Consider the following 9,193-nt stretch of genomic DNA (forward strand, 5'->3'; position numbering starts at 1 on the left):
TAAGTGCTGGAGAGAATGTGGAAAAATAGGTACATTAAGCATTGTTGGTAGAATTGTGAACCAACCATTCTGCAAAACAATTTGGAACTATGCCCAAAGGGCTGTAAAATGGTGAATACAACTTTGACCCACCAACACTACTACTGGGTTTATATTTTAAAGAGATCAGAAAAAAAAAGAGAAGGAACTGTACATACAAAAATTAGCAGCTTTTTTTTTTTAGTGGCAAAGAATTAAAGGAGATGCCCATCATTTGGACAATGACTGTACAAATTGTGATATATGATTATGATAGAATATTATTGTGCTATAAAAATGATGAGCAGAATAGTTTTGGAAAAACATGATTTATGAACTAATGCGAAGTGAAGTGAGCAGAAATGATTAATATGTTGGATTGAAGAATTTGGGTCAATTTTTTTTGACAACTTTTACTAGGGCAATTTTGTTGTTGTTGAGGCAATTGGGGTTAAGTGACTTGCCCAAAGTCACACAGCTGGTACTCTATCCAATACACTAACTAGCTGCCCCACTAGGGCAAATTTAATAAGATGAATTTTAATAGGAATGAATGAACCCAGAATTGAACAGAAGATGGAGAGAAGGCTGGTTTGTTTATGGGAAATTTTCTATCCCTTTTAATAGCTACACTCTTCTCCCTGAAAAAGAGTCATTTTAAAAACATTTTGTCTAAGCTGTGTATATAAAAGTCCTAGAACTCCAAAGAATATCTGAAGGATTAAACTTGTAGATTATTTATAGGGCAATGGTTAAACACATGGTAAGAGCAAGGTGGCAGCAATATTTTTACCAATTAAAGTGTGGATAAGTTGCATAATGCTACCAATGGAGACAGGTATGATTAGAAAGGGAGGGTCAGTCTTGCAGCAAGATGGAGCACTAATAGATAGATAGTCTGGTTGCTCCAGTGGCATCCATGCAATGTCAAGAGATCCAGAGGAATGGCCCTAATAAGTTAGGTGACTTCTCACTGAGGATTTATGGAGCCACACATATATAAATCTTAAGATGAGCAGACATGGATGAATTGTATTCTGCACCTCTGGAGGGATTTGTATTATATAAATGAGATTATGGCAACTTCAGGACACTGAAGAAAATATAGTCTTACCTTTGGACTAAAAGATAGTTTCATATGGACAATATTGGAAAGACATGGCCAGATGGTGGTTTGTTTGAAAAAAGATCTGAGGGTTTTAGTGGATTGAAAACTGAATATGGCTCAATAATGCGATATAGGAGCCAAAAAAACTAATGTGATTTTAATCTTCATTAAGGCAGGGATAGAATTAATCACAAGAGAGATTAATCTCTGCTATGCACTGATTTAGGAAGATTATGCCTAGAGCATTGAGAATAATTGGTTGAATGGGAAAATGATTAAGTACTACTATGTCAGGCACTGTGTTAAGCTTGGGAATAGAATGCAAAAACCTTCGAACTCAAGGAGTTTTCAGTCTAACAGAAATCACAATACATATCAGGGAATGGGATTGGTGGTCAGAGGGGGTTGTGGTCTACATTCTTATAAATTGATCCATGACACAGGTAAATGGTGTGCTTTTTTGAGAAGCAACTGTAGTATTGTGCCCAGAGTGAGGGATTATGGGAGGGACAGATGAAAAGGTGGCTTAATATTTTGATCTGGGGTTAGCTAGGTATAGTAGTCTAAGTAATATAGTTGAGCCTCAGAGGAGAATCAAAACCGAATGCTTTAATAACCTTAAAGACATGGTTTCTGGAGAGTCCATCCAGAAATAGCTGTTGCAAATAGAAAGGCAATATAGTGTCTTACCTCTTAGAAAGGATGCTGATACCACTAGTCATTTTCTAGATGGAGGCAGCCAAGATGGTGTCCATATAGATCAATACCCACCAAATAAAAAACTCTTCCAAAAAGTGTTCATCCAGTCACTTACGTTTGTACAGAAATATTTATGGCAGTTCTTTTTGTGGTGTCAAAGAACTGAAAATTGAGGGAATGCTCATCAATTCATCAATTGAACAAGTTATAGCATATGAATGTAATGGAATACTATTGTTGTATAGGAGATGGTGAACAGGTAGACCAGAAAAACCTGGAAAAACTTACATGAACTAATGCTGAGCGAAGTGAGCAGAATCAGGAGAACATTGTATATAATAGCAACATTGGCGATGATTAACTATGATACACGATTCCAATAGACTTGAGATGAAAATGTTATTCACATCCAAAGAGAGAACTATGGAGTCTGAATGCAGATTGAAGCATAATATTTTCCTTTTTAAAATTTGTTTCTTGGGGCAGCTTTGTGATGCAGTGGATAGAGCCCTGAAGTCAGGAGGACCTAAGTTCAAATCTGATCTCAGACACTTAACATGTCCTACTTGTGTGAACCTGGGCATGTCACTTAACCCCAATTGTCTCAGGAAAAAAAAAGTTTTTTCTCTTTTGCTTTTTCCCCTTTATTTTGATTCTTCTTTCACATGATTACTAGGGCAATGCATTTAACATGATTGAAGATGTATATTTTGTATTGGATTACTTGTTGTGGGAAGGAGAAAAATTTGGAACTTAAAAAGCTAACAAAAATAAATGTTGAGAATTATCTTTTTGTGTAACTGGAAAAAATACTATTATTAAAACAGTAGTCATCCAATTTTAGATTAGAGGCCTTCAATGCAACATAGCCTCTTAAAGCAATCCATTCCACTGTTGGAAAGCTTCAATTCTTAAGAAGTTCTTCCTTATATCAAGAACTAATTTGCCATTTGAGATTTCCCTGTTGTAAGTTTTTTTTCCTCTGGGACTGCAAATAAGCAAGTTATCTCTCAAAAGCATATTATTATTTGAAGAGAAATCTTCTGTCTCCTCTAGTTTTCTGTTCTTCAGGAAAAATATTCTGTTTAACTAACAGTTTTCTTTTCTTATTTTTTTATTAAAGCTTTTTGTTTTCAAAACATATGCACAGATAATTTTTCTTTTTTTATTAAACCTTTTTATATACAAAACATATGCATAAGTAATTTTTCAACATTGATCCTTGCAAAACTTTCTGTTCCAAATTTTTCCCTCCCTTTACCCCCTCCCTGAGATGGCAGGTAGTCCAATACATGTGAAATATGTTAAAATATGTTAAATCCAATACTATCTATACATATTTATAGAAGAAATATCAGATCTAGAAAGAAAAAAAAACTGAGAAGGAAAACAAAATGTAAGCAAGCATCAACAAAAATAGTTTCTAATAGTTTTTAAAGTTAAGTCTCTAGGGTTCTCTAAGTATTCATCATATCATCTGCAAAGAGTGATAATTTGGTTTCCTCATTCCTACTCTAATTCCTTTAATCTCTTTTTCTTGTTTTATTGCCAAAGCTATCATTTCTAATACAATATTGAATAGTAATGGTGACAATGGGAAGCTTTGTTCCACCCCTGATCTTATTGGGAATGGTTCCAGTTTATCCCCATTACATATAATGCTTGGTTTTAAATAGATGCTCTTGACTATTTTAAGGAAAAGTCCATTTATTCCTATATTCTCTAGTGTTGTTAATAGGAATGGATGTTGGATTTTATCAACTGCTTTTTCTGCATCTATTGAGATAATCTTATGTTTTTTGTTAATTTGATTACTGATACAGTCAATTATGCTAATAGTTTTCCTAATATTGAACCTGTCCTGCATTCCCGATATAAATACTACTTGGTCATGGTGTATTATCCTGGGGATGATTTTTTGTTATCTCTTTGTTAATATTTTATTTAAGATTTCTGCATTAATATTCATTAAGGAGATTGGTCTATAATTTTCTTTCTCTGTTATTGTCCTACTTGGTTTAGGCATCATACCATATCTGTATCATAAAAGGAATTTGGTAGGAGTCCTTCATTCCCTAATTTTTCAAATAGTTTTTCAAATATAGTATTGGAGTTAAATGTTCTTCAAATATTTGGTAGAATTCACATGTAAATCCATCTGGTCCTGGGGATTTTTTCTTAGTAAGTTGATTAATAGCTTGTTCTATTTCTTTTTTAAAAAATGGGACTATTTAAGTAATTTATTTCTTCTTCTGTTAATCTGGGCAAATCTATTTTTGTAGGTATTTCTCCACTTTACTTAGGTTATCAAATTTATTTGCATAAAGTTGGAAAAAGTACCTCCTAATTATTACTCTAATTTCCTCTTCATTGGTGGAAAGTTCTCCCTTTTTATTTTTGAGACTAACAATTTGATTTTCCTCTTTCCTTTTTCTAATCAAATTAACTAAAGGTTTATCTATTTTGTTGGTTTTCTCATAAAACCAACTTTTAGTTTTATTTATTAATTTAATGTTTTTATTTTACTTTCATTTTATTACTCTCTCCTTTTATTTTCAGAATTTCAAATTTGATATTTGATTGGGGGAGGTTAATTTGTTCTTTGTCTAGGTTTTTTAATTGCCAGCCCAATTCATTGATTTTTCTTTTTCTCTATTTTATGCAAGTAGGCATCTAGAGATATAAAATTTCTCCTCATTACTGCTTTGGCTGCATTCCAAAATGATGGTATATTATCTCATTATTGTCATTCTCTTGGATGAAATTATTGTGTCTAGGATTTGCTGTTTCACCCATTCATTCTTTTGGATGAGATTATTTAGTTTCCAATTACTTTTGGTTCTATTTTCTCCTGGCCTTATATTGCATGTGATTTTTATTGCATCATGATGTGAAAAAATGCATTTACTATTTCTGCCTTTCTGCATTTGATTTTGATGGTTTTATGCCCTAACATATGGTAAATTTTTGTATAAGTTCCCTGAACCATTGAGAAAAAGTAAACTCCTGTCTCCATTTAATTGTCTCCAAAGATCTATCAAATCTAGCTTTTCTAACATTTTGTTTACCTCCTTAACTTCTTTCTTATTTATTTTGTGGTTCAATTTATCTAGTTCTGAGAGAGCAAGGTTGAGATCCCCCACTAGTATAGTTTTGCTGTCTATTTCTTCTTGCATCTCTCTTACCTTCTCCTCTAGGAATTTGGATGCTATACCATTTGATGCATATATGTTTAGTACTGCTATTACTTCATTATCTATGGCACCCTTTGGTAAAATATAGTTTCCTTCCTTATCTCTTTTAATTAGATCTATGTTTGCTTTTACTTGATCTGAGATCAGGATGACTACCCTTGTTTTGTTTTGTTTTTTTCCCTTGAAGGATAATATATTCTGCTCCAGTCCTTTACCTTCACTTTGTATGTATCACTATGCTTTAAATGTGCTTCTTGTAAACAACGCATATAGGATTCTGGCTTTTAATCCAATCTGCTATCCATTTCCATTTTATGGGGGAGTTTATCCTATCCACATTCACAGTTAAAATAACTTATTCTGTATTTCCTGCCATCTTATTTACCCTAGGTTATACTTTTCTTTTTCCTATCCCATTCCCTCCTTCCAAGTATTTTGCTTTTGATGACCACCTACCTCAAATTCCTTCCCCTTTAGAGCTCCCCCCTTTTTTTACATCTTTCCCCTAATTCTTCTGTTTTCCCTTCTATTAGTCTTTCCCTTTCTTTCTCCCCTTTCCCTCCTACTTCCCTATAATATGAGACAAATTTCTTTATGATACCAAATATGTCTGATATTCTCTCTTAGAGCCAAATCTGATAAAAGTAAGATTCATATACTGCTCATCCTCCTCCCTGCTTTCTCTCAATTATAATAGGTTTTCTTTGCCTTTTTGTGAGATATAATTTTCCTTATTTTACTTTATTTTCCCTCTTTTTCCAGTATGATCCCCTTTCCACCTCTACTTTTTCATATTATCATAATAAAATCATATTATACCTGCATTCTTCAAGTAAACCCATAACACAGATATAGTTCTCAAGAGTTCTTTCTTTTTTACCTTTTTATGCTTCTCTTGAGTTCTGTGTTTGGAGATAAAGTTCTTTGTTCAGTTCTGCTCTTTTCATTAGAAATAGGTGAAATTCATCTATATTATTGAATGTCTATCTTCTTCCCTGGAAGATAGTGCTCATTTTAGCTGAATAATTTATTCTTGACTGTAATCCCAGTTCCTTTGCTTTTCAGAATATCAGATTCCAGGCCCTTTGATCCTTTAAGGTGGATGCTGCTAGGTCTTAGGTAATCCTAATTGTGGCTCCTCAGTATTTAAATTTTTTCTTTCTGGTTGCTTACAATATCTTTCCCTTGGTGTGATAGTTCTAAAATTTAGCTACAATATTCCTTGGGGGTTTAATTTTGGGGTCACTTTTCAGGAGATGATTAGTGGATTCTTTCGATGGCTATTTTACCTCCTGATTCTAAAATATCAAGGCAGTTTTCTTTTATGATTTCCTGTAAGATAATGTCTAGATGCTTTTTCTCATCATGGCTTTCAGGAGACCCAATAATCCTTAGCTTGTCTCTTCTAGATTTATTTTTCAGGTCAGTTGTGTTTTCCTAGGAGATATTTCATTTTGTGTTCTATTTTTTTCATTTTTTTGTTTGATTCTTAAAGTCTTATTGAGTCATTCATTTCCATTTGTTCAATTTTAATTTTTAGTGTATTATTTTCTTCAGTTACCTTTTTAAAATATCCCTTTGCAATTGGGCAAAATTTTTTTTTTTTGTTCATTACATTCCTTTTTCCATTTTTTCCATTCCTTCTTGCAATAATCTCATTTCATTTCCCCATTTTTCTTCTAACACTCTTTTAAGATCCTTTATGCAAATTTTGAAGAAAGCCTTGTGAAATGGGGACCAGCTCATGTCTCTTTTTGGGGTTTCTTCTGGAGTTGCTTTGCCTTTAGACACCTCAGGGTTTGAAGTCTGTTCTTTCTCTCCATAAAAGCTGTCTATGATGAGAGTTCTTTTTTGGTTTTCATTTTTTTTTTTTTAAGGCTTGAGGTCTGTTCAATGCAAAGGAGCTACAGCTGCTTTAATTTGCTCTGGGGCAATTCTGCTGATTGATTTCCAGTGCTGGGCAATGGAGCTTTCTTCCTGGCTCAGTGGTTTACAATTTGTCTTTTACAAAAGGCAAATCTGCCAAACCACCTGCTTACAAGCAGATCAGAGTGGACCAGCTCACAGAAGATTCCCAGGTGCATGGAAGCTACAATACTGATTCTCTGCTCCAGCTCCTTGCTCTGGTCTCCCTGGGCTACAGTCTGGGCTTGGCAGGCTGTCCCCCTGCCTGACTGAAACAGACCTGTTCCAAAGTTCTTCCAAGGTATCTTCTTTTAGAAATGTGTTGTACTCCAAATATTTGTGGATTCTTTGACTTCAAAACCAGCTTAGAGGCTAGATCTGCTGTTGATTTGAGAGAAGGTTAGAGAAGGTTACAGAGAGTCATGTCTGCTCTTTGCCATCTTGGCCCCACCCCCAGGAAGATCATGGATATTTTTTTCAATATTGACCCTTGCAAAAACTTATGTTCCAACTTTTCCCTCCCTTCCTCCTTATCCCCTCCCCTAGATGGCAAGAAATCCAATATATTTTAAACACAACAGTTTTATTCTCATCATGATTGTCCCCCTCAATGAAATTAATATCTGGCACGTGCAATCATCTGTAGGCCAGGGAAGATAGGTGGGCTACTTTCTCTCTTCATTCTGAACAGTTAGATGGGTATTGTATAATTAAAAAATTATCATTGTTAACAACAGGATGTAGAGATTGGCTTTATAATGCAGTACAAGTATGATACAAGTACCAAGTGCTATTAAATAATAAGATTAAGAGAATAAGAATACCACCAATTTCCCAAGTAAATGTCCTGACTACTTTTTGGGTGCTAGTTGTCCAGAGTTGGTCTTTAAATTTTAAGTAATGATGTGTGGGTCTCTGTTAGACCCTGGGCTTTCCTTTTCCCAACTAGGGGGACTCTGGGCATTTAAGAGCATTCTGTACTTAAAGCTATCCCTCAGTTATGCTCTAATCAATAAGGCAGACCTCTATATCTAAGTTCTGCAAGTGTGTTTCCTGTAGAAATTTTCAAAAATGGGATAGATTTTAGAAGTTACAAAGTCCACCTTTCCTTATAACAATTATCCTTTCCACAGTATCTTTGACAAAGTGCATTTAGTCCCACAATGGTGGTCTTCATTGATGGGAATTTTCTAACTAGAAAGCAAGGAGTGGTATATAATTGTGTGGGGGAGTAGGGAAATGATTAAATACTGAATAATATCAAGACCCTAAAACCTGACCATATCCCATATTCCTTGATGAAGCAAGATAGAAGGGAAAGAATGAATGGATGAAGCTATAAAGACTATGGCTCAGAGTCTTGGATGGGGTAGAAATGGAAGAAACTAGATATCAGAGACACTGAGGGAATGATGGGCTGAGATACTAGTGAAACAGAGCATACTTGAGTTAACTCTCCATTTTATTACAAAACTATCTGAGACTGTTGTTTAAAAATATTTAGTGGCTTAGGGCAATCTGAATTAATTTTACTCCAAGGTATATTGATTTGGGACCCAGCTCTGGGCTCTTTGGACAAGTTACATGTAAAGTCAGGTCTGGATTTCTGGAGGTGAACTTTTGAAATTCTAAAAGAAATAATTTTCACTCAGAGAACTTTTTAAAAATGACTCTAATATTATCTAATCATGGTCTAATTCTATCATGATGGTCGATCTAGGCCCTATTTTGACTATCTAGCTACAATTAACCTCTTTGGAGATTGCTTTTTACCTGGGGTATAAGAATAAGTTTTTTATGAAATGAATTATTTGAATCCTAGAGTGCTGAATATTTATTGCAGCTGGTGTGGGATCATAGCCTAGAAGGAGATAGTCCCAGGAAAGAGATTTCTGTTTTCTTGGAGGCCTGATAGTTAAGGAGAGAAAAGACTAGAACTACTGTCCTCTATGGCACCATTGTGCATTTCTAGGATGCTTGTTGCACATGAGTGCCCAAAGGAGTTAGAGGCTAGGGATGAAGGACAAAGGATGTCATGGCCCCAGAAAGTCGTGTGTGTGTGTGTGTGTGTGTGTGTGTGTGTGTGTGTAAAATACCTGAATGCCAACGCAATAGGATGGGGAATTGCAATTGAGATAATCCAGTCCAGACTTTTTAGTTTTATAGATAAGGAAATTGAAGCAATGAGAAGGGAAAATGAATCATTCAAGGCCACCCAGGTAGTAATTAAAAGAGTTGGAACTGAAACCCAGGTCTTGTGACTTTAAAT

Source organism: Sarcophilus harrisii, chromosome 3, assembly GCF_902635505.1.
Source record: "Sarcophilus harrisii chromosome 3, mSarHar1.11, whole genome shotgun sequence".
NCBI classification, from domain to species: Eukaryota; Metazoa; Chordata; class Mammalia; order Dasyuromorphia; family Dasyuridae; genus Sarcophilus; species Sarcophilus harrisii.